Raw genomic sequence first — 25,581 nt, 5'->3', positions numbered from 1 at the left:
TTTGTCTGTCGAGTGTCTTTGTGGTTTGTGCAAATTCAGCTTTATTTCTTTAAAAAGAAAATTTTCATAGGTCATTCTTCCTTTTTGAAATAATGTTACTTAAAAAGCACACATGATCATTACAAGACCTTCTTGCTTAATTTTGCATGCTAAAGGAAAGCTATAAAGGTCAGCTGGTGAGCAATTTTATCTGGGATTTTCTCCTACTAGTTGAAACCACATGACGTTAATAACTTTTTACATAATCCCTAAAAACTGGTAGGCAAATTGTGCACATGGAAACATGAAAGACAGTGTAAACAGGCGAGTTGATTTATCCCAGGATGTGTGTTTTGACTATAAAGCTGTGTAACAGAAGGTTGGAAAAAGGCAGAATTCCTCTGTGTTTCTTTTGACTTAAGGAGCTGGTGAATTGTGAGCCCTCTTCTAGAAAATGGATTTTTGTTTTTCTGAGTGAATCTATATAACTCCTTGAAATTGCTGTCTCTTGGCTGTTAGCCAGGTAGTTTAGTAAATAAGCTGGACTGATTATCTAAACCAGCTATTTTTTATGTTAATGTTGGATTTGGGATATATAGCGTCACATAATTCACCTTCATGTCTTCTAAGTGCAGTTGTGTAAGGTATATTTAATCCTGTATCCACTTCCAAAGCTGAAGAAAACCGTATTTTCTTGACATATAGGTTGAGCAAACTTAGTTAAGAGTAATGAATCCTGCTGGCATCTTCAAGCAGAAAATAAGCCGGTGTGGTGCCTTCCATGAAACCTTAGTATGTCCTTCAGCAGAGGTCCTAAAAATAAGCAACCAACAAGCAAGCATCGTGGTTGGTGGGTTTTTTTTTGTTGGTGTGGGGTTTTTTTTGTTTTGGTGGTTGTTTTTTTTTTTGTTTGTTTGTACAGATGCATGAGATGAGCAGGTATTGAACAGTTTGTTCATCACTGAGGAGGGAGGTGTGCTGCTCTAGCCAGTGCCTGACCAGAGGAAGGCCTGGCTGGAACAGCTGGCTGCTCAGATTGACAGCAAATAGCTTAGTTTTTGCAGTAAAACCTCTCCTCCTTTCACCTCCCACCCAAGTCTAAAATGGTTAGAGAGGATTCCTTTTAGAATGATGAAGAATAACATTGCTGCCTCTTGTTAAAGCAGAGAGTTAAAAAGGTGAACCATTACCAAAGGATGGGAAAGTTCACAGCAGCATAAAGATGGTGTGGGGGGAAAAGTTTATCTAGTTAGCCACTGTATTGATGTTTCTGTCTGTGGACCTGGCTAAAACATCAATCTGTGATTTAAAATGGCTTTGTGAATGTTTCCTGCTAATGAGATGCAACTTCAGTGCAGGGTTGTAAGCTACGTAACTCCTGTTTTGATGGGCAATGTACATTGAAAAGGGACCGAGCAATAGCAATGGATCTGAAAATAACAGTGGGGTCAATTCCCAGTCTGGCTCTTAGCCTTGTGATGATCATTTTATTTAAAACCTTGCCTTCTGGAGTCAGATGATTGTTTAAACCAAACCGATAAGATTGTTTGCCATTCCTAAAGTTCCTAGCAATGCTAAATCCATAAGAAAGATAGAAAATACAATTTAAGTCTGTCAGAAGAGTTTTTAAAGAACAAATCATATAATTTCATGATTGTCTTGGAAGTTTGGATGGTTGATGGATTATTATTGATCATTTGTGGTTGTAAACACAGAAATAGCTAGTTACATTTGCTTAATTTTAACTTTCAGACCTTAAAAATAATAGAAAATGACTATTGAAACTTTTCCCACCTACCATGGTATTTGAGAACAACATATTGTAGCCTAGTAACAAAAGACAGAAAAATATATCGTGCTGCCTCCTGGCTGTGTTATTTACTGTACATACGTCGCGTCATTTGTACATTGCTGTCCTCTGCTTTTCACGTATTATGCATTTCATTTGTAAGTAACTGTCTCTCTTCTGGCAGCAGCTACCATGGTATTTTCTGGATGCTGCAGAAAACAAATAATATTTGTAATTATTTTCAGAACTAATCAAATTGTGGGGAGTTTCTTCCCTTCCACTTGAGGAACTGTAGCAAAAGTTTTAGTTCTATTTGGGCTTCTTTTTAATTAGAATCCCTTATGGGTTGATTTAAAAACAAACAAACCCCAAAACAACAACAAAAAAACTCGACCCACACCGACCCCTCCAAAAAACCCCAAACCAACCCACCACAGTATTTACTGGGTATGGGTTGTACGGTGACCGGAGAACAAAGCTGGCCTCAGTGCCGTGAGACTTTTCATCCTGTATCTCACAGTAACACCCTATGGCTTTTGACAAATGACTTGACCTCTCTTGGCCAAGTGGGCCACCGGCACGCATGAGGTTGAATCCTCCCAGGCCTGCAGAAGTGCATCAGGTCATTCTGGTCATTAACTGACTCCTGTAGGTAATATATATTTCTCTTCATCTGTAAAATGGGGATGGTGATACTTTTCTGCCTGCCTCTCAGTGGGATCTGTGAGGATTAGTTACGTCTCTACAGCAGCGTATAAGCAGTAAGCGTGATTACAAAGAACAAGATGTGCAGTTATGCTGGAGGGGCAGCAAGCTGCGGGTGTCTCGTTACACTTACATAGCAGAGCAGCTGGCTGATGAGCTGTCCTGACCTCTGCAGTCAAACCAGATTTCAGCACAGTTGGCGCATTTGTGGGCTACTCTGATTTCTCACGTAAGGACCTGTGTTTTCTAAAGGTGGCATCAGGTAGGGAAATATAGATGACAGCTATGCACTGGAGCTGCGCACTTCTCTTTCACTTGCCAGAGCAATCTTGGGCACGGTGGATGTGAGCACCTGTAGGTGACCGTCCTTGCCAGAAGGCTGCTCTTTCAGCAGTGTGAGGCTTGATGCTGTGGCCACCTGCTTCTCCCATGACAGTCTTCACGCCTTTGCTGACATCACCTTCTGCGCATGGGGGACACTTCCTTCTAAGATGTCCCTTTCCCTGCTTGCTCTGCTCAAATCCCGCCTAACGACTCAATACTTCCGCAGTGTCAGCAAGAAGTAAGTCAATAATAACAGTCGTATTTATTTTCTTTTATGGGCTTCCAGGTACATCCTGTCTATTCGATTTTGCTTAGACTGTGAGCTCTTGGGTGGACAGCTTCCTGGGTCGTGTCTCCCGTGGGCTGCTGCTGTGTCGTCAGCCTTGTAGCAGTGTTAACCCCCGCTGGCGCTGCGACAACTCTGTCTTGGGACTCCGTTTTTAGTTACCCTAAATTCGTTCAGTGAACAAGGTTAAAGGCATAAGTGAAAGGCAGTGCAAGTTCTCTCTCATTAGTACTTGGTGTGTGCTTTAAAGCCCTTTGAGTGGTTAAGTTTTAGTGACTGCTGAAATTAATGAGTGATAAGAAAGAGGATTTACTTGTGTTTCCATTAGGATCTATTAAGACTAATGTAATCAAATGGGATCAAAATGTTATCACCTTCTGAGGGTCATTGTCAGTAAATGTAACAATAAAGTGATTATTCTGGTGTCTTGCCTTAGGGAAAATTAGAATGACTGAAAAAAAAGAGGTGTGGTGCAACGCGTTAAGGTGTGTAACACCCATTTATTTGACGTGGATGTTAAACAGTTTTAGTTTGTGTCAAACTACTGTGCCTGGTTTTCACTTTGAAGCATTAACGAGGAACTATGGTGCAAATAAAGGGCTAATATTTTAAATAGAAATTAATAGAGCAATAGAAACTAATAAAATGAAACTTTTCTATTACAAGTACAGGAAATAAGAACTCCAGATTTAGACTTGGGTGCTGATTTTTGAGTTTGCTACTTTGCATCTCTTAAAGCTCGATTTTTCAAAACCAAGATGCTGCAGCCTTTCTGAAAGACAGACATTAATGGCATTTGAAGTCTGTAATCAGTACAGCAAATGTAGTCTTTGGTGTAAATGGTCCTGCGGGATGTTTATAGAATCAACACTGCGCGTGTAAGCAGAGTGAAACGAGTGGGAGTCTAAACAGTTTAATATTGTGGCATGGTTTCAGTCAAAAGCAGTAGAGATGAAGTGTTCATTAAAATTACCTGCTTCAATAAAGGATTTGTGATACATTTTTGTCCTCATTATTGCTCTGTTCTGCCAGTATCTCTCATAAGCAATGCTATCAGTTCGTGCTGGCAGGATAAAGCCCTAAGGATATTAGAACAGTATGATTTTTATCTTGACTATGTCCTGTTTGATGGGAGCTACTGCTTGTGGCTAAAATGTTCTGCAACACTTCGACTTGATTCATGTTCCTTAAGTTTTGCACTAGGATTAACGTTGTTTACCTAAATCTCCCACAGATTGACCTGGGAATATACTCCATAGTTATAGAAGAATAGCATATTGGAGATTAAGGTGACAAACCTTTATCTCCACTAATAAAGAATAGACTTGTATTTCATCCATTTCAAAGCTGTGAATTATGGTGTTTATCTGTTGAGCAAGGATTAAACTATTTGTCCTGCCATTTGTTTGGTGTACTTTAATTTGTGTTTTTCTTATGCATATTGAGCCTTCTCCTACATTTTAAGGAATATTTTTAGAGTACAGGTGAGGGGAAAGTTTTCCTAAATCTTATGTAAACTAATGCTTTAAAGGAAGAAACAAAGCAAACATCTCATTTCCCCTCCATGATAATAGAGTAAGTTTTGGGATGCTCATTCCTACAGAATTTAAGCACCCAAGTATTTTAAATGTGTAAATGACCCAACAAAATCAATGCAAGTTCTTAAATTAATGACCTATTTGGGAATATGTGATAAAGACATGTGATCTCTATGACTTTCTTCCTTTTGACATGCAATTATGAAAAAGGACATGAGCATGATGGGCAGGGAAGGAAGAAACCAGTCTGTAAAACTTTGAAAGTAAGGTAAGATAAATGGCCCCTGATCACCGTGCTTCCCTGGAGGTGGCAAAGGTTGCGTGGGACTGTACAGGTTATGGCACAATTGATTCCTAGTTTGCAAAGCCCTTGTTTCGCCATTAGGAGTGTTGAGTTGTTGTCCATAAAGAATATCCAAGCAGATGGAAGCTCATATCTTGCTATTTTGGGAACGGCTAGCTGTGTAGCTCTCATACAAATAAGCTGCAAGGCGCGGGAAACTTGTGTAGTAGCGTGACTGGAGTATGACCCAACATTGTCTAAAGCCAGTGGGAATCTTTTTTGCAACCTTAATGGGTGTTAAATCAGACCCTGTTTTAATTCAGACCTTTTTGTTTCTTGATCTACAGTCATTTGAGTATGTGCTGTTATATAGGTAACAAATCCTTAAATAACACTTCAGTCTGAAGATGCTTGCTTGCCTGAGAGTAATTTTTAAAGCTCTGTGCTGCCACATCGTTTTTCTGCTTTAATTTTCCTGATGTTACTTGTGTAAGTTACACAGACTTAGTAACGTGGATACATGTATTAGGTATATTTATTGTTATTTATGTATTGTAATGAAAAATCATATTTGGGCTCTGAAGGCCCCAAATCAAGATCAGGCTAAGGTCTGTAGGATTTCTTAGCTGCATCTGTGAAACAAATAACAACTGTAGCATAACACTTTGTGCCCCACATATTTTTCTGGGAACGTTCAGTGGTTGTGCTCCTGACTTACTGTGTTTGTCAAGCAAGTTCCTCCATACATAAAATGGAAACTATATTTCATGTTTTCCTAAAAATGTTATGGTATGGTTAAAACAAGGGCTACTGAGGACAGGAGTAGTCTTTACTCTGTTTCTGTAGAGAATAATGCTGGACATGTTTGGTGTATCAGGAGGGGAGTGAGTAGTAGCCACAGCCGTTGTCATTAGGGTCCTTCCTTGCGCGGTGTGTTCGCTCCTGCCAGCCAACGACATCAGTCCTGGGCGGGTAGATGTGCAAGATCTTTCAGGGTGGTCAGGAGGCTAATTTAAAACACACGAGTGAGTGTCTGATCCCTCTCATTTGCAAGGGTGATTTCTGACTACTTCCCCCCCCCCCCCCCCCCCCAGCCTATGTTTTTCTGTTTCATGAGAGAGAATCAGGGTGGTTCCCAGTCTGGTTTTGAGACACGGGAAGGAGCTGTTGTAACATTGATCTTGATTGTGAGAAGCATCTCATGCGAGGTGTGCCAAGGATACTGGGACCTTTGGGAAAATGGCCTGATTATAGAAAAGTCCTCGGTTTTGCTCCTGATTTCACTTGGTCCTTGCTGTTCTGCTGCTGATAGCTCAGGATGCTCCTGTCTCGGCCTCGCTAGAGGGAGACTTCCAGAGGTGTCATGGAAACTGGTTAGTTATTGTAAAGTACTTTGTAAATAATGAGCAGTAGTAGAAAAATAATTATAATATTGTTGAAGTATAATTAATTCTTCCAATAAAACTATGAAGAATTAATTCGCAAATTGAGAACTCAAATCTGGGGTTTTCTGTCTGTAAGAATCAAAAGACATTTTTGTGGTCATATTTCATTTGCTGTTTATGAAATAACTTATTTTCATGATGTAAAATTACCTAGTATGCAAACTCTCTTGATTGAGTACTTGAAAACAAACATGGCTTTGTAGTAACTTGTTATTTTCCCTGAAGAATATGTATGCCCTTTCTTGCACTCGGCATTGTACTGCTTCATGTGGTTTTGTCTTTGGTATACAACCCACTGTGCTTCAGCTCCACACTTGACTAAATGGCATTATGAACTCTCTAATTATAATACCTTCACTTTATTACACTCCAAAGGATTGGCTCTGGTGGATGGTAGTATGAACAATGTGCAATGTGAATGCACTATTTTAGTCCCCTTATTTGTGTTATTAATATATGCATTGTGATCTTGCCTTCTGGTCACCATCGTGGAGTGAAATATGATTGCGGCACTATACATAATGAAGAGATGGTGCCTTTCACAACTGCTTTACTATCCAACTAACAGTTTATAGTTTTATTACAGTGGCAAAGTCTATGTTGAAATAGATGTCTCTCACATAAATGCGGCATCCAAAATACAAAGTCAAGAGCTGGTTTTCTTTTTTGGGTGGATGTGAAGCAAGTGTTAAGACACAGCTTTTCAAGCAAGATTTTGCTAGGGAAGAAAAATAGATCATAAGGTGTTGCGTATGGTTTTTGTAGCTAATCTGGAGTCTGGAACCGTAACAACAAGGAAGTTTGGTGTGTTGTTGGAAGCCTGTCTTTGGTTTTCTTTAACTTAATTAACCTCTTGAACAGTAGCAAAGTTGCTGCATGGTCGTTTGTATGTGTGGATTTGTCACTTACGTTCCATTTCTTCAACAAGAAATTGTGGACGTTCTCAATGGGGTCTCACTTCATTGGTGGTAATTAATGTTAAAGTCTATAAAGCTGTTCACATGACGCTATCTTCAGACAAGGATCATGTCATTTTAATAGTACATTAGCAATAAGGAGAGTTAATGTCCCTGTTGACTAAAACTCTCTTAGTACAGAAAGTCCAGGGAATTTGATCGAAGAAGGGAGAGAACAGGAATCTGCAGAGACCGGTCTGGGATGAAGGGTGTAGTTTAGATCTTACCAGGGACAGAGGAAAAATAAGCAAGTCACAGTCATGGTGAGGACCTTGCTCAGAAGGAAATCGTGTATTGGAACGTAGATCCAATAGGATGTAGGGAAAAAGAAGAAAAAAGCATAAGAAATGGAAATACAGGAGTATGCTCAATGGAGGAGTGGGATAAAAGTGGCTGAAGTGCTGAAGAAAATACATACTAGAGAGTCATTGCACCAAAAAGCAAGTAATAATTGCTCCGGGCACAGGGGGAGCATGGTCTCCTACTTCTTGAGGGCTCTTCCCCTTTACTCCAGGCAGATGCTCTCACCTCCCTTTGAACACACTCCTTAGGTAGTCCAATGCCAGGTTATGTGATTGCTCCTCCCAGCACTGCTTTTAGCTAGTGTCCGTGCAGCCAAGCTCTGGAAGACCCAGTCCCCTTCCCTCCTTCCCGGAGGCGGCAGTCAGGTGAAACGGGATGTGCATCCCGGGTGTGCTGAGGCTGAGCCAGCGTTTTGGAACAGCCAGCGTGGGGTCGCTACCTGCATCCATCCGCCATGGCGTGAGTGAAATGCTTCGGATTATGTTAACATTGAAACAATGTCATTGAGGCACTGTAAAAGAAGCATCAGTAATTATTTCTGAGTGCTGCAATTTCTTATTTTTTTACAAATATGTGGGTGTTTTGCAACCAAAACCATAGTAAGCTTATTAAAACAAAGCCAAAAAACAAAGGATAAAAACCAAGCCATTGAGTTTATTTAGCATCTTGTTTAGCCTGATCACGGGGGCATCTTCTCTAGGGATTTTTTGTGTCCTGCGAATCAGAATTGTGGGCTGCTGTTTTTTGTGTTTGCGCCAATGATTTTGCGGTAGGCTGGCAGAGTCTCTGGGTTGAAACCAAGTGTTGGTGGCTGGCAGGCGTGGCGGCCAGCATGTCTAAGCGCGGTTGGGTATAAAGAGCCCTTGTGCATGCTGAAAAGAGGTGAGATTATAAACGTGAAACTGTTGAAACCATCCTTCGCCTTTGAGTTTAAAGAAATTAAATTTGTTTTAAAAATAGTTCAATACCTAGTTTTCCTTCTTTAACACAGCTTGATGTATATAGGATCTTGTAGAAGGCGCAGGGGGGTTAGTTTTGGAGCAAAGCAGATCATCGGCAGATTTAGCATCGTGTACGTGCGCGCCAAGTTATTCTTAGCACGAGAGGAGCCCAGTCAAAAGACTTCTGGTTTGTGTGCTCTTCTGCTGTATTGTAAACTAATGCATAATTGGCATTAGTTAAGGGGAAAATGTAGCACTGTTTGCTTACATCATGCAAGGTAAAATTAGTGACCTCATTAATAATAACTCATTTTTCAGGCATGGACTGGAAGCCAGTTGCATGGCAGTACTGTATGGGGAAGAAGCAGCCAGCTCAGTTGTTATGTTGCGCTCGTTAATATTTTCCTCCTTCTTCTATCCTTTATGTTGACATTAACGTTAATTAGTTACTTGCAGCAACCAAAAGGTATTGATGAAAGCCCGTGAACCCAATGTGCTTTTATAAAATTAGTTTCCTGCTTAAGCAGATATTTCTCTAGTAATTGACACAAACCAGTCTCAGACGGGGAGGCAGAGGAGGCAAGCTGGTTGTATGATTAATTCACCATGTTCTGTGGTTATTTCATGTTTATAGTAAAAAGAAGACTGTAAATATAGAGCCAGATGCTCCACCTGTGTCCTCAGCTGAAGATCTGGCCTGAATAATTTATTAAGGTGCTATCCTTTACAATCTCTTCAACTAGAGGTCTTACCGTAAAAGCACTAGAATTATAAAACCTTCCTCTTGTTTTCCTTTGCCTTTGTTAAAATAGTGGAACACTATTGGCAATCCTAATACTGTTGCAGAATAACAAACCATATGTGGAAATGCTACAGTGTGTATATTGCAATATGGGAAAAATAACCACCCACTTACAACTGTATTCTCTCAAATGCTTACTAATTGCAGGTGTTAGTGACTCATCTAATGTTTTAAGGACATCTGGGTTTGGGTTTTTTTTTAATGGATTAATAAATAGTCTCTTTTGTTACCCCAGATAACCTAGAGATAAGAAAACTGCATCAAATAGGAACTGATCCCCAATAACACTCTCTCTTTGAAGGGGTAAGTTAGTTACCTGGTGCCAACCTTGTGGTTTTAGTGTGATCTTCGAAATAGCACAGAAGCTTGCTACTTTAAATACTGACTTTCAAACAGCTAATATTCCCTTCTGTCTTTTATGGGACAGCTAATCCTCCTGATTTTCCCCTCTTGTTTTCTGATTTTTGTTTTTGTGTAGGAATGTCTAAATATTATAAAAGGTCAGGTGGTTTCTGTCTAAGTAATGGATTGCTCCAGGCTTTAAAAATGATGCCTGTTTATGGTCCTGCCATCTGCAGGAGCAGCAGCCTATCATAAAGTTACTGTATTGATCTGTCACTAGTGCTGTCTTGTCTGCCAAATGAAAAATGGCTTAAACTCATAACCTGGGCCAGCAGTTTTCTTATTGTAAGCCAGACAAAAATGCTATTGATCTTCTTTGCTGAAGTGTTCTTTTCACAGCTTGCCAGCATCAACACACTGTTGTCCTTACTTAGGGCTAATTAGCTAATAATTTAATGCAACCGAGACAGCAGTCTCAGTTCAGTTTAGCAGCAAGGGAATATGCTGTAACTTCAAAAGTATGAGGGACCTTTTTAAAGCATGGTCATGACTGGAGTGCTTGTCTCAACTTTTACACTCTCACTTCAAGTTTGATTTCCTCCATGCTAAAGAATAACAGTCTAGTGAGATTGAGGTGTGCTGTCGCTTTAGGATTTATAGGAAGCAAAACCCAGATGTAGTGTCGGTATGTGTAGTCTTGTATGGTGCTCTTTGGTTATGCACTTGCACTTTAGCTTTATGATCGCTTCTTGAGTGAAATCAAATAGTTCATTAAATTAATCATGGGAATCCTGTGGTTTGTGAGTTACAGACCAGACAGATTTAGTCATGTCTGAGAAACATTAGATTATACCTTCTTTGGTTTGTTCATTTTGCTGTGTTGTTTTTTTGGTAAAGCACCAACCAAACAAAAAATCCACTGCTAAATTGTTTTAAATCAAAGTTTATACAATGGATCCTTCTTCCTAAGAAATACGTTTTCTTAATCCTCCTACTGTTATGAAGGCCAGAAGGTTGCAAGGAAATTAAGGTTGGAAGCATGGGAAAAATGTAATCTGCTCACGTGTTGAAAACTCATAGGAGGCTTCCACAAGGTTTTTTGATCTTTTTAATTCAAATATTTGGATAATTAGGTGTGTGAATGGAGATTGCTTGTCTCCAGTCCCTAGCTGCATATAAGAAGCAATTGGTACAATTTCAGATGGGGGGATGGCTTAATGTCATTCAGCCCATGTTTCATCTTATGGGTGGTTCTCCTGGCTTGTCTCTTACTCTTGTGGTGGTGAAAGATACAGCCTGTACAGCATTTCTTTTAGAATAAACAGTAAGAAAAGCTTCTGAAATATAATTATAAGCATTTTGCCAAAAAGAGATGGCAGACATCATCTAGAAGTTTTCAGCTGTTATATATTTTTTTAAAAGTTCTTGACTGAAGACAGCTTCTTCTGCCTTCTTTGTCCAGCCAGTGTAGGCCACGTCTTAGTTTATATTTCAGAATTAGGTGTGATTCAAGTTATGTATTTTTTTTTTCTGTTCTACACTGCTGAGCACAGTGTGAGGCAGGGTGTACAGGAGGCGGAAGAAAAGAGATAATCCCTCAAGGAAGTTATTCTTTACATTTCATACATTAATTTTGCTGGAGTGTGGGTGCATATGTTAATTTTTAAAATCTATGAGGACTCTTAAAATTTGCTTGAAATAAAGGAACTTTTAATCTCTGAAAGCATCCCCAAAGTGCAATTAACTGTTCTGATGTCCTGATGACTCAACAGATGCTTCTGTAAACTAGAACACATCTGTGAGATTACAGAACTGCTATGCCACTATACGTGATTTAAAATGACTGCCCCTAAGTGGATGTATTGTGATAAATATCATATAGATGGCAAGGACGTCCATCTTTTTGATAGTCCTGTAATAACATTTCACAACGCACTCTTCGTTGTCGCTCTCTGGAGGTTGCTATAGTCCTGTGAAACATCCAACTCTTCTTTTGTATCTTTGTAAACTTGTTTGGGTTTTTCTGCATCTTCTTGGCTCCTTTTTAATGCATGCAGGCTATTGAGTGGTATTTTTAATAAAACAGTAGAACTAAAGATTTTTCTAAGCCTTTCAGAAGATTCCCAGTAGCCAATTCAACTGATTTTAGACTGCACTCCATCTGTCTAGGAAAGAAAGAAAATACATTAGTAGTCCACACATGAGCAGCTTATTAGTTCATTTGGTGTGTGCGGTACAGTGATTCAAGACTGATCTAAAATATTCATCTACAATTACTGGCGCAGCACAGTTCAAAGTGCTTCAAATCTGTGGGTTTGACTGAGAAATTTAAGGAAAATAGCTGCAAATTGATTCTGTATGTAATTAATGAAACATTTCATTCCTATGTAAATATTAAATGCTTGGGTATTTTTTTCCTTTTTTTTCCCTTTTTTCCTTTCCTCTTGCTGAGCTCCCCCTCCCTGACCTCCATTATGTTTGTTTGTTTTATAGGATGGTGGGTGGGCTGGCATGGGGGCATATTCTCCTGGGAGGAAGAATTAATAGCTGAGTCCTGTGACTCATTCACTGAGCAAACAGCTGTTCTCTCTCTAATTCACCCCTCCTCAGATGTCCATCCCACCCCCAGAGAGTTGCTGCCAGAAGGCAATGTTTGCTTCTGCCTCAGTCGTTGAAACTCTCTGTCCACTTTCTTCACGAAAATGCACTTTCCTTGACCGAACTACCCCATGCACATGTCAAGTGGAGGTGCGGATATGAGCCCCCTGGCCGGCTCCTCTCCCTCAGAGGGACATGGCGGACGGTCAGGGACAGCCACATCTCAAAGTGTCTGAGCAAGATTTTCCAGGGCTCACCTCTTAAAGTGGTGGCTTTGCCACAGCGGTGCCTGTTCGGAGCAGGGGCTGGATGCTAGTGGCTTTAATATGGGTTAAAAGCATTTGGCGTGTTGGAGAGAAAGGGCTTTTGAGGACAGGAGAGAAGCGAGTGGATGTTCATGTGGATGTAAGGACTGAAGTCAGTGAGGCAGAGCTGGGGTTTTGTTTAGGGTCTCTCTCTCCCTCTTTCAGTGTCACAGAAAATTAATCCGAGTTTTACAAATGCTATCAGTGGAAGAGTTTAAGAACAGCCTGCAGTAAAACTTAGAAGATCCCGAGGCAAACTTCAGCTTGTTTTGAAATGACTGTGTCTTTCCAGCTCAGATGTCCACACCAAACACAAATTGTGCAACATTGCCTGCCCTTGGCTGCCTCTCGGAGCTGCTGATGGCCTCGAGTTCCAGCGTGGGCAGCCTGGCAGGGCTTGGCATGATGGGAGGCCCTGGACCCTGCCCTGCAGCCCTCCAGGGACCAGAAAACCAGGATCCAGGGCTACCAGTTTGGGAGTGCTTGTGTAACGGCTTGTGTGATAGACAGCAAGGAGTGCTCATCTGTTGTGACCAAATGACTTACAGGGAAGATTGGGGGGGGGAGGAGGAGAAGGGGGGAACTGCTTCTAGCTATTAAATCCCAAGATATGACTCGTCCTCTGAGGCATCTGTGCAATTATTCCTTTTGGTGCTTTTATTTCTGTGACATTAATTTGCATTAAAGGCTTGGATCTGTAGAATTGTTTGCCTGCATCTTACCTGGGTCATGGTGTTGCAGCTTTCCTGCCATTCGCTTCCCTGGCATGACAGCACCGCTCACACAGGCAAACCAGGCGACAGCCCCCGTGTTACACCATGTGCGGATGTAGGTTTGCATGTATGCATATGTACACGGCTTTTAATCTTACAGAAGAAGGTGGTTAGAGTATGGTAGTATTCAGCGAGCTGATGTGAAGGCAGTCAAGAAAAAGGACTTGGCAGTGGATAGATTTGAACCCGCATGAAATGCCTAGCTTCACATTTAGAAAGATACGTGTTCATCCGTAGGTTTTGGCACGCCTGCTAGGGACAGTGGCTAAACCCAATGAAATTAGCGTTTGTAATTTTTAATTAGAGTTGACTGGCAGCAATATAGGGTGTTAAAATTACTCTTTTTTTTTTTTTTTTTTTTCCCCTTCCACACACATGTGGGTCTTTAGCACATCACTTGAACTGCTTTCTGTTCAAATACCTGTTTACTGGTGAGTTCCATTCTGATTTAACTAAAAGGGGGAAATACCCTTCTTGTCTCCACTCCCATGAGTGGAAGATAATGGCAGGAATGGAAATTTGTATATTGATCAAATTTAAAAGGTTATTAGGCAGGGATGGTAGAAAATGTGCCCCTGATTTCACATTGCTGACCTTTAAACTTTATTTCAGATAGGAGAATGTGGGAGAAGATTGGTTATATATGTTTTCTTTAGATACTTTAATAAGAGCTCTTGGATACTATTCTTTGGTTTTGAAAATGAATGCACCTAATTTTTAACTTCCTGTGTTTTAAGAAGTTTAACTGGAGGGGTTTTTGCTTTCTGCTGCTAAGGTCAGTGCCCTCTTTTGTCATCGTTATTTGAGGCAAGTGGACAAAGGAGAATTTTTTGGATTTCATCTAAGTTCTACAAAAGGGTTTTAGTAAATGGGGGATCCAGCTCAAAACTACAGGGCAGAAGTCAGGGGTACTTTCCACATGAAAAAACTGTTTAAAAAGTACTTTTTAGCTAAGAAGAAATGAAGAGGTTTTCCTTATAAAACCTAGGCACAACGCTGTGGAAGTGTTTTAGTCTTTGTGGGTTTGTGTGTGTGTGTGTTTTTTTTTTTTTTTTAAGGTTTTCTTTAAAAACCATCTTTCCTCACTTTTGTGCTCCCTTTCTGCATATGTGTATTGCTGTATATGTAACCCTGTTTCTTTCATACCGTATTAGTGAAGAACCTTTTCTGACCAAGATGAAACAAAACTTCTTGTTTATAAACAGAAGATGTTTAGTGTAATGAAACAAAGTGGCAAAGATACACCACCACCATCACAAATGTAGTCTTTTAAAAGTTTCTTTCACCCCTATATTTTTCCCTTAATGTAGATTTTGAGGGTCTCCCCCCCCCCGCCAAAATAATGTGCATGTTTTATATGCAGCTCTAAGCCGTTTGCTCTGCTACTGTGCTTAAGTGGTAACGCCATAAAGATTTAAAAAAATATTTACTGCCTATTATAAGACATTTGTTAGTCTCAGAGATGATGGCTTAATTTTTAGTATTCCTTGGTGTTTTATATCTTGACATTTCTTACGACCTACAATTAAAAAGACTCTAGTGAAGTCTCAACTTATATTCAGATTGCTGAGTGTGGTTGATGTCTCCAGGGAGAGCCTTGAACTGCTCACTGAATCAATTTGTTCTTTTCTCAAAACAGATTAAATATGTTTTACCACTTTAAATTAAAAAATAAATAACCCCGTATGACATAACTGCCACATGTAAAATTAAAAATGTGCTCTGCACGTTTTGAAGGGTAGTAATTTTGATGCCAATGCTGTGCTGATAGTATTCCACCAGAGAGAAATGAATGGTTAAAAACAAGCATGTCTAATCCTGTCTCGCTGTTCTGCTAGTCTCGTTTGAGAATTAAGTTCATGGCACACTACTTGGGTGGGTGCTAACTGCTAGATGTGGCAATAATCTTCTTTAGCAGAGCTTGAGACACTCTGCTTCCACTGCACCGCCTCCCCAGAGTGAAATTTTTTTTTTTTTTACATTCATCTTGTTCATGCATACTGCTTTCTTTTCAGATCAGCCTTCTCCTACCTTTTCCTTTAGCAGGATTAGCTGCAGAACTTGCTTGTCACTCACCTGCACCGATGCTTCAAGTCAATGCTTCAAGTATAATTTTAGACTCCTCCTGCCTACAGTTTATGTTGTATCCAACACACTGCAGAAGCAGAGGGAAATCAGTAGCTTCTGGCGCTCTGCAAAAGTGCGGAGGATATGCAGGCAGCTGTACGTAGGGAGAGTCAGATGCACTGGCTGTGCCAGAAGCAGCCTTTGTTCCTTCAAACCACTTCCATGGCTGTGCTTGAGTGGGTTATTGTTTAACGCTCTGTAAGTACAATAGGATATAAGGAAAAGGGAAGGGGAAAATTTTTCTGAAATAGAACAAAACAAACTAAAAAAGTTGCCACGGAAATAGATGGCAAATGGTCTCTAATAATGGGATTTTACAAGAGATGTCCAATTTCCAGAACAATGGCTCAGTTTAAGCCAAGGTTAATAGTGCTCATTATGCTACGCCTGTGAGTTGGCAACTCAGTCCTCTGCTATAAACAGATGCAGTCTAATATGCTACTGTCTGCTGCGGACTAGGTAGGAGCTGTTACTGCGATGGTCACTTGTGAAATGATAACAAGTTGCAGACTTTAATTGTTTTGGATTCATCTGCCCCGGGCTGATTTTTGCTGTTGCTGGCTGCGGCGCTGTTAGGCCAGAGCGGGCGCTGGAGGAGAAGCAGCCTGGCTGGGGGGGGCGCAGAGCTCCGCTGGGCTGACTCCCTTGCGTGGAGTAGGTACACTGAATCCTCCTTATTTCAACTCAGGCCGAAGCCACCTGTATCAGGTTACTGTTTCACAGCAAAGCTGTGGCGTCTGTCTTCACAAAGATGCACCGAAGTGCCTGTCCTCCCAGTCCTGTTTCCTTCCCTGTTCCTGTTTACGCCCCTTCCTCCCTCCTGGTGCTGGATCTCCTGAGCCAGCCTACTGACTCGTGTGCAGCCCCTGAAATCTGGGGTGTGAGGCTGGGAGGGAGGTGGGGGGGCAGCGCTGCCCCGTGAACTTGAGGGTTTCCAGGGTTGTGGCAGGAGAGCAGAAATATGGACAACAGCAACGTTGGCCTGGTGGCTTTAGGCGCGCTGGGCCCGTCTTAAGTTCGCATGCGGCATGGAAAAGAGACACAGGTTGGAAAAGTGGTTCTTCCAGTAATGGAATTTTTGTGGAACAAGTTGGGAGAATCAAAGGATTTTGTTGTTATAAACTGAAGATCATGCTATCACTTACTGCTGCTCTTAGGTCTTATATATGGAGGGTATGACACCACCCCAGCGTTCCTTTCCATCTCAAAGTGAGGCAATTAACAACTCGATGGCTTCCAACATCTGAGAAAAAGTGTTCTCCAAGTTATGTGTTGTTGTTGTTGGTTGTTTTTTTTAAATAATGTGAAATACAATTTTGAGATGGATTTAATTTCTGTTTATGCAGAGAAAAAAATTGAAGGTAAATTTTTGTTTAAAATCGGGAAAACTAATCGAGGAATTGGTGACTGAAGAACCAAAACTTTTGCTTTTACCCTAGTGAAAAATAGGGGAAAAAAACCAAGCAAAACCCAAAATACTTATTGCTGCGATTCTTCCTTATTTTGCTCTACCCTGGTAGCATTCTGGCTAACCAGGGTGAGCCTGAAAAGTCTCCCAGGAGGACTGGTTGCAGCAACCACAGGTTTGATGGCGTGTCTAAGCGGCTGCGGCGTTCAGCACAGCAAGCTTTGCCATCACAGCCCTCTGATCTGCCCTGCGAGAACCTGCTCCTGTTTTGGGAATAAACTGTATCGGGAAGAAATGCTGTAGCACAGGAGTGCTGGCCAAGGGTTTGCCTGGGACTTTGGGGGCACGGGGAGCCCCGGTGGGACGCAGGCAGGGGGCTGATGCCAGGGCTCACCGGGGCAGTCAGGCAGAGCGCCTCTGGGCAGGCAGGAGGATGCGTTCGGTGGTGCCAGGCGAGGAATACGGGGGGTTTCAGTGCAGCGTGGCCGCTTTCTGTGGCTTTCTGCTGCTTGTGTTTGGAAGGAATGTTCATCCTTTCTGTTCCATCAGATGAATGCTGGAGTTTTACAGCCATGTGGCTGCTGCGTTTTAGCGCAATGTGTTTGTGTGCTTTTTGTTTTGTTAAGGATTATTGACAACCAAGTCTAGGTGTAGGCAAAGTTGAAAGTTGTCAGTTTGAAGCTAGAGTCCCTCTGTCCCTCTTCCTTTTGCTTCTATCTCCCCAGATCTTTTCTTCCCAACTTTACTCTCCTTTCTTACCCTGTCTCTGCCCAGGAAAGGAGCACACCAACCTGCTTTGAGCTTAGTCTCTCTTTCTTTCTCTCTCTCCCCCCCCAAATCCCTGCCTATTTTGTATTGCTTACTTCAGCAACATTTCGTGCTTCTCTCTCATATAAAACTAGCAGACTACCCCTTTTTCGGCAGAGGATGGCATCCAATGCTCATCAGTCATACGCTCAGTGTTGATTTTCAGTTGCTTTAGAATTTCAAAAAAGCCCAAGTTTCTAAAAACTCCAGAGTTGATAGAGGGCTATGATACCTAACAAAGACTGCATATAATATTTAACCACTCTGTAGAAGTTTGTAAATTCTCCCATACAGCAGAAGTACTCTTGTTGACCAGTAAGCTTCTTTAGGAAGTGCAGCGCTTTGTGTTCTTCACTTATGACCCAGTTACAGCCCTGGATAAATCAGAAGTTGGGGTTGCTGACACACTGTGGTTTTACAGGAATTTTGTGTTTGAACATATTCTGCAGTTCAAGGAGAATAATGCTGGAACTTGGAAATAACTTGTGAAAGTAGAAAAACACCCTGAAGTGCACCTGCCTTATGTGTTTCCATAAGAAGATTGTGCAATATACTTAACTGTCTGTATCTTTGCAGTATTTCTGTTTTCCAAGAATTTCTGTGTGTTTTGTATCCATTATCTCTTCGTTTTTGTTTGGGTATGTAGAGGCCAAGTGGTATCTTGTGTATGGAAACTGAAGGTTTTGCTCTTGGTTACCCTTAGAATGTTATTTATTTACAGTTATTTAAGTCCAGCACCAGGCTGACTGCTGAGGTGTAGATAGTGAGATACCCTCGGGTGGTCCCTCTTGCTTTCCTCAGAGGATAAGGCTGAGGAAGAGGCATGGGGCTCCAGGAAGATCTATAATAGTTCAGTCTCTAAAAGCTGGTGGCCACCAGGTGGGACCAGGGCGTGATGAGAAAGCAGGGAAAGTTGTTTGTGCTTGACCCAAGTCCATTGCAGTGATACAGCTGAGACTTAGGAGGCCTAAAGATGAACTCTGTGCTGCTGCTCTGTTGGATTTCTTCCAGTTCAGTGCTGCTTATATGCTTTAATTTTAAGACTCGCCGTAATGCACAGTTTGCTCTGGGTGTTTCCCTTATGTATATTGACCTTTTCTATTGATCTATCTTGGCAAAATCACTAAGAACCAGAGCACCACATTAAAAGAAAAATGTTGAAACAGTGTGGTATATTGGGCCTAAATTGCTGGGTTTGGTGGCAGGGGCTGCAGGGGTGGGGGACATCCCCTGAGCTGCCCTCAGGGATACCCCTGAGGGACCACGGCTGCCCCAGACTGGAGTGAGGGCACCCCTGAGGGACTGCGGCCACCCCAGGCCAGAGCGAGGACGTCCTTGGGGGACTGGGACCAGTGGAGGAGGCGGCCAGGCTGGGACAGGGGAAATTGAGTGAAGCAGCAAGGAGCAGGGTAAGGACACATGAGAAGCGAGGAGGAGCAGACAGAAACTATTGCACACACAACTCCTGTGCTGCCTGTCGTCTTGCCAATGGTGCTGGGATGGACGGAGTGTAAGGCATTGTGGAAACAAGGGAAGTTAGACTAGGAAAGCGGGGGGAGAAAAGGTGTTCAGCTGAAGTTGAGCCCTGGGAAGGGGGAGGAAAAGAGCTTCCCTCAGTGTCTGCTGAACTGCTTAGTCTCCTTTTTTTTCTTCAACTCCTGAAACAGTAATTTAAAAGTGCATTAATTGGCAATAAGTAAAGTAAAATTAAGTAGAATTCCCTGAGCTGAGACTGTTTGGTCCACAACGTACAGACAACAAATTTGGGGCGTTCTTGTACTTCTTTTCCAGTTTTTGAGTCTTTGGGGTTCACCTTAATCACCTTTACAGCTTTGCTTTTGTGGAAGCCTAGAGATACATCCTTTAAAACAAACAAACAAAAATCAGAAAGCTGAAATTTTTCTGTGATGATGAGACTTTGGAGACCTGGCTTTAGGAAAAATTCCTAGTATTGCAGGAGACATGATAAAATCGCCAGAGTTGGCAGCTCTGCTGTGTTGCCTCTCCTTCCTCCTCTCAACTTCTGCAGGCTTTCCTGCTTGTGTTGGTCGTCTCCTTCACCGTATAGATTTTTACGGTGTAATCTAGTCAGAGCAAGGGCGTTTGTCTATTATGCGCTTGTAACGCACCACACATGCATTACTATAGAAATAATCTAACACAAAGTGCCTGGGATTTCAAGCATCGAGCAGTTCGTAGCCAAAAAAGCATTTGGCCAAAAAAACCTGCGTTTTTGTGCTCCCTCTGCTGGATCTGGAAGAGCAGGAAATATTCACCGGCCCGAGCGCCGCCGGTTCCCTTCCTCGCTCTTCCCCGATCCACACCCGGCAGCTCCCTTACCGGGCACCCGTGGGTACTCGCGGGAAGGACTCGGTGCTTTCCAGTGTCCGCTCGTGCAGCTGTGTCACGGGACGTGAACCGGGTACGAACCTGAAAAGGGTGGAGATTGTGCAGCATCAAGTTGTGCCACAGCGAGGCCATGGTTTCACACGTGGGAAGGGTGGCTGATGCTGGGTTTAAGGTGTTTCCAGTTGTCTCCTCTTCCCCACCCATCTGTTCCCATTTTCAGGTGTAGCCCACTACTCCCAAACTGCCAGTGAGACTGTTTTGGGGAATCTTCCTAGAAACGGGATGAGAGAATGGATCAGGCTTTAATAAAAAGCTGATTTTATTTTTAGAAACTGATTCCAGTTCCAATTAAAACCCTGCGAAGTGCACTGGCAGAGCTGGGGCTGGCGTGAGGGCACGGGAACAGGCTGGGGTGGCGGTGGGGGAGATGATACAGCCCCTGAGCAGGTTGCATGGTGAAACCAGGGAGCAGATGCTGGTGGGGACAGTGCCAGTGTCCTTAGAATAAGCTTGGACCTGATTTGCGAAAGGGGTGGGTGGTCTGTAATGTGAATTCACAGAAATGTTAATGGGATAGCCCTTTTAAGAGCTGCTTTATAAAACAAAGTAGGAACTGTGGTGCCAGTTTTACAGATGGGCAGAACTAAAGCACAGAGGAGAGGAGCGGAGCGTTGGCTTCATGTGTTGCAGCAGTGCAGTTTAAGCTGGTTTAAGCAGCCTCTGTGCTACCCTCTGCCATCACGGCTGATCGCTCCTGCCCTGTGCCTGTTCCCTGTGTTGTGTTGGCACAGCTGTTTATGAGACAGCATGCTGAAGGAAATTAGTTCCCCCAATCCAGCTAACCGTGGAGCTGCACAAACGCAGGCTTGGAAGCAAGCGTCCAGGAGAGAGAAGCGAGAGATAAAGTTTAAGCTGCCAAGGAAATGCTACAGCCCGATTTGCCAAAGTCCCATCTCATCGCACCTGGAATGGTACCCAGCTCCTGGAGCAGACAGAAAAGTTTATCCTTTGGAGGAACAAACTTAGAAGTTGGATAAATAACTAATTCCAGCTTCATTAAAGACCCAGTCTGCATTAGCTGAGGAAGTCATGTTAACACATACTAAATCTGAATCAATTAACATGTTTTTCCTGGCTTGCATAAGCAGAACAAAAGCACTGGGGAAAACTTCTGGATGAGAATATATGTGTTCTGGAGGAAAACATTCACAGCTCAATGAGGCCTTAAAAGCCAGTCATTCACCCAGGGTGCCTGTCAATATGTAACTTCTCTAAAATTGCCATTTGTTCTGAGACAAGAAAACCAGCAGCATTCCCATCTGAAGCAGGCGGTCACTTGGTGGCACTGTACGTGTCGGGGTGGGATGACTGTTTCTGACATGGTTTTCAGACATGTTTTTATTCTTTGTGAATTATCAGTGAACAGGACAAATATGATGGCAGAACAAATACTGAATGCGACTAATGAGTTATTACAAATAACTTGAGGGTTTTTCTTCTGCAGTTTTTAAGTCACCTGTGACTTTGGTATCATATGAGTTGTTATGGAAGTGTCTGCTCCCACAGCTGGTCCTTGGGGAGGAACCTGGACTGGCTGCAAATTGTGTGCCGTATTTTTTTCTGTAATACTTGCTTTCTCATGTTTGATGGAAGAATCTTTTTCATGAAAGTTATTTGGAAGTTAGTCAAGAGAGAAGCAAAGTGTAGTCGTCATGTTCCTTTCTTCAATATTTGCTGAGTTTTGGAGCCTCGTAGTATAAGGCTGTAAGGACACCTTGTCTGCCTGCTGAAACAGCATGTAACAGAATACATTCTGCCCATAAACATTCCCCTGTCTCCCTTTGCAGTCTTTCTTTATAATTAAAAAGCATTTCCTAGAAGTCACAGTGCTGTGCCAACGTAATCCATAAACTTGCTTTGTTTTGATACAGGCAGGACAGTGGTTTTGAGGTATTGTGGCATATTTGCTTAAGCAGAGTTTGGGGGTTGGTTTATTTTTTTAATGGCACTTCGCTCACAACAGTCAGCGAGTACCCTTCATAAAGAGAATAAAAGAGACTTCAGCATGACCTTTAACTGAAAAAAAAAAAAAATTACCATTTGGCTCAGGAAATTTTGATATAAACCTCAACAGGATTCTTATTATCTTTTCCTCATCTCATTGTTACAGGCAAGAAAACCTGTAAGACTTAAACCGCTGGAGTGAGTCTCAAAAGTTTGGGGGTGGCGGAGCTGGGCTGGAACCCCAACCCAGCCTCAGGCCTGGTCCTCCAGGCTTGGTCCTGGGACTACTAAATGCTCTTCATTCATTTCAGGTCTGTTCAGTGAGCTTCTTCAAATGCTGCTGTGTTATGCAGGAGAACAGAAGCGTGATGTGTCTGTATTTTTATTGCAGGAAAATGGATCTTGTTATGTGAGGGTGTTGAGGAAACAGTCCCCAGCTACCGAGAGGAAGAAAGGCCAGTGGGAAATACTCAGGTAGGAAAGCTTTATGGACTATCAGATGGTAAAAACACTTGTGGGCCTTCATTTTTTTTTTCCAGATGCTGCATTGTGTTTTATGCTTTAACGGGCTGATCTGGTCACTATCAAAGTTTATTTGTTGTTTTAAGAAGCGGTCCTGTTTGGTCAATTGATTGCAACAACAAAACACTGCAAGCAAAGCCCTCAGCATAAACATTCCTCGGGCTATCCCTGGTACACTATTGATCCCGATACAGAATGCAAACAAATTACTCTTTGCATGAGCCATTCGAGCTATAAAACAGAGCAATAATATGTTCTACTTGCTGCCAATAAATGTGCATTTATAATAAACAAAGTAGAAATCCCTGAGTAGAAATGAACAGTAGTTTCAATAACGTGTTCAATAGCTCATGTCCAGTTCTTGTACAGAATTTAAAAAAAAAAAAAAACAAAACTACAAAAAAAAGGCAGAGTGGGCACTCCAGGGTTTCTGTTGTCTTCCCCCCTTAAGAAAAATAATCTCTGCAAACTTGTTCTGTTGTTGCTTTTGCTTTGCTTTGTGTTTTTTATTTTATTTTTTATATTTTAAGCATTTAATAAAGCAATAGGTAATCTCATCTTTGCCTTATTTCCAGTGTAGCTCAGAGCTTCTCAAGAATTTGGTCTACATCTTAATTTTCTTGTGGACCAGCTGCTTTTCCTTACACTGTTATGTGGGTCATCTCCGCTGTCACTCCTTGTCATATCCCTGTGGTATTTCCTTATATTGGGAAATAGCGTTAAGGACACTTTCATGTATTTGTAGTTGTTTTGAATGCAGCTGAAATTAGGGGGGGAGGAGTTGGTACCCTTGTGCCCATCACCACCGAGGGTGCATGGATGATGACTGAACCCGTTTCCGAAAGGAAAAAAGTTAATGATCATCAGAACATAGATTATTATTTTTTTTTTTTTTTAATCTGCTCTACCATGCTCATATAATCCTCCTCCCCCTCATCCGTATTTTCAGTGCTGCACTTTGATGAGCTGCAGACAGTTGACCTGAAGGCATTTCTTGATGAACATTTCTGTCTGTTCTCAGACTTGAAAAACTCAACCTTTTCAAGAGCTGTATGGGAGAAAAATGTGTAAGACTAATATTTATAGGCTGAAAGAGAGGGGAGAGGAAAGACTAAAGTGTAAAACTTGCTTCCAGCAGAAATGCCATCCCTCTCTTACCTCTGGTAATTAGAAGCATTTCTGACATGGCTACAAAAGCAAGTTAGTGGTGTGTGCCTGCCATTTGCTGTGCTTTTGTACTGCAGGACTGTGTTCCTTTTTCTATGGTGATGCTTTCTTCTATTTTGTTTTAAGGCAAAACACGAATTTCAACTGATACTCAACTATTACATTATGATTCATCCATACTCCCTACATTTTAAATGATTACTTCCAAGTACTTACATATGATTGTTTGTAAAAATGGAAGGTTATTATTCAAGTTCACATTTTTGAGTACTTTTTCATAATGTTTAGCAAAGCTTGTGCATAAATCCTTTCATTAATAGCTCTAACTGAAATCATACTGGAAGACTAGAAGGAGGAGAAGCTTTAACTGAGTAGTAATTTTCGCCGGGAAAAGATCTTGGCTATATTAAGACATACAGTAGTACTGATTGTAACTCTAATAGGACATTTAGAGGACATTGCAAATAGTTTTCAGTGATGCCTTAAAGAGTATACTGTATTTTATGCCCCCTGAATATAGGTCTAAAACTTTGGTCTTTATAATAAAAATAACATGTGCAGGCATAGAAATGCAGCAAATCATTTAAAAAACAAACAAAAAGAACCCAACCACACCAAAAAAACACCCTGTGTTCCTGAAAATTTCTTGGAGATTTCCCTAGACTTGGATCCTGGTTTAAAAAAAATTTAAAAAAAAAAAAAAAATCAGTTTTCTGTTCCATGAAGAAACTTGGGAAAGAAGTTCCTTGCTGTGCCTTCGGGTCACGTGGCCTCGCTGCTGTAGGGCTGGAATGTTTGCCATGGTATTTCCGGAGGCTTCATAAACACACAGAAAGAACCTGGGGGGGTAGGAGGGTGATTTTTTAATTATGAAATTCCGCCCCCCCCCGCCCCTTTTTTTAGCCTAAATTCATTACACTTTAGGTGTGGGTTTTCTTAGGAATTCAGAAGAGTTTTTATCTGATCAGTGCAATGAATTTTAAGAATTCATCTGTTTTTTTTAAAAAAAAAAAAAGTTAAAAGATATTTGGCACTGTTTTAATTGCTGAATTTGTCTAGAATTCTTTCTTACGTAATATAATACCTGGCAACCTACATATTAAGCCTAACTCCGCTGTTTAGACGGTCTTAATGGTTTACTTTTGGCATGTGTCACTGTGAGTGGCATTCAGTAATCTGACTTGATAGCTGTCATCTTGCAAGCTAGAGTAATGCAAACAGAAGATGAGCACTCAAACAAGGTTACAGTGAAGAGCCATTTCCTAAGTCCTGCTGCGGCGGCATAGAATCCCCAACGTCAAATCAGAAAAGCATGGAATTAGTTCTGGCTCCTGGGATATGAGGGTTAAGATTATGCAAACCTCTTCTTTCTAACTGTAGGAATAGAACATGCTCCTTTTGAGACTTTGCAAATGCCAGCTCAGACTGGGATTGTGAGGACCTCTGTGTTAGTCTGTAATGTCATGGATATGTTGTGTCTCGGTGGCAAGGTGGGCTGAAGGAGACCCTGCAGTCCCTCTTACAGCCCTGGGTTGGCAGAGATGCACCTTTTCCTCCTCCTACTCCCTTCCCGTTCCAGCTAAGCTGAGCTGCCTGTTGAACAAGGGCAGAGAGCTGATCCATTTTAAAAATAACCTGGCAAAAATGGGGAGGGAGGGGGAGGATGAATGGACTATTTTTAGCTTAACCAACTCCGTTTGCTACACGGTACCATAAAGCTGTCCTAATGCTACCAGGAGGGGTGGGGAGAGGGCAGTGCAAGGGGAGCTGGTAACAAGCAGCCAGAGGTAGGAACTGCTTGTTCCAGCTTTGCCACTATGAAAAATCA

General features: G+C 41.8%; 1 protein-coding gene across 8 annotated transcripts in view; it reads left to right on the top strand.

Moving 5' to 3' along the window:
- ZMIZ1 (zinc finger MIZ-type containing 1) overlaps nucleotides 1-25,581 on the top strand; it is a 364,625-nt gene that overhangs the window by 105,166 nt on the left and 233,878 nt on the right. For all 8 annotated transcript variants that reach the window (XM_087765607.1, XM_087765617.1, XM_087765610.1 and 5 more), the window contains exon 3: nucleotides 22,456-22,538. The gene's annotated coding sequence lies outside the window, so the exon portion shown is untranslated. The remainder of the gene's footprint in view (nucleotides 1-22,455; nucleotides 22,539-25,581) is intronic.

Source organism: Nipponia nippon, unplaced genomic scaffold (assembly GCF_047370975.1).
Source record: "Nipponia nippon isolate SJK-2023a ecotype South Korea unplaced genomic scaffold, ASM4737097v1 scaffold_3, whole genome shotgun sequence".
Lineage (NCBI taxonomy): Eukaryota > Metazoa > Chordata > Aves > Pelecaniformes > Threskiornithidae > Nipponia > Nipponia nippon.
Note: the sequence above shows the minus strand (reverse complement) of the source record. Positions and strands in the feature narration are given on the sequence as shown.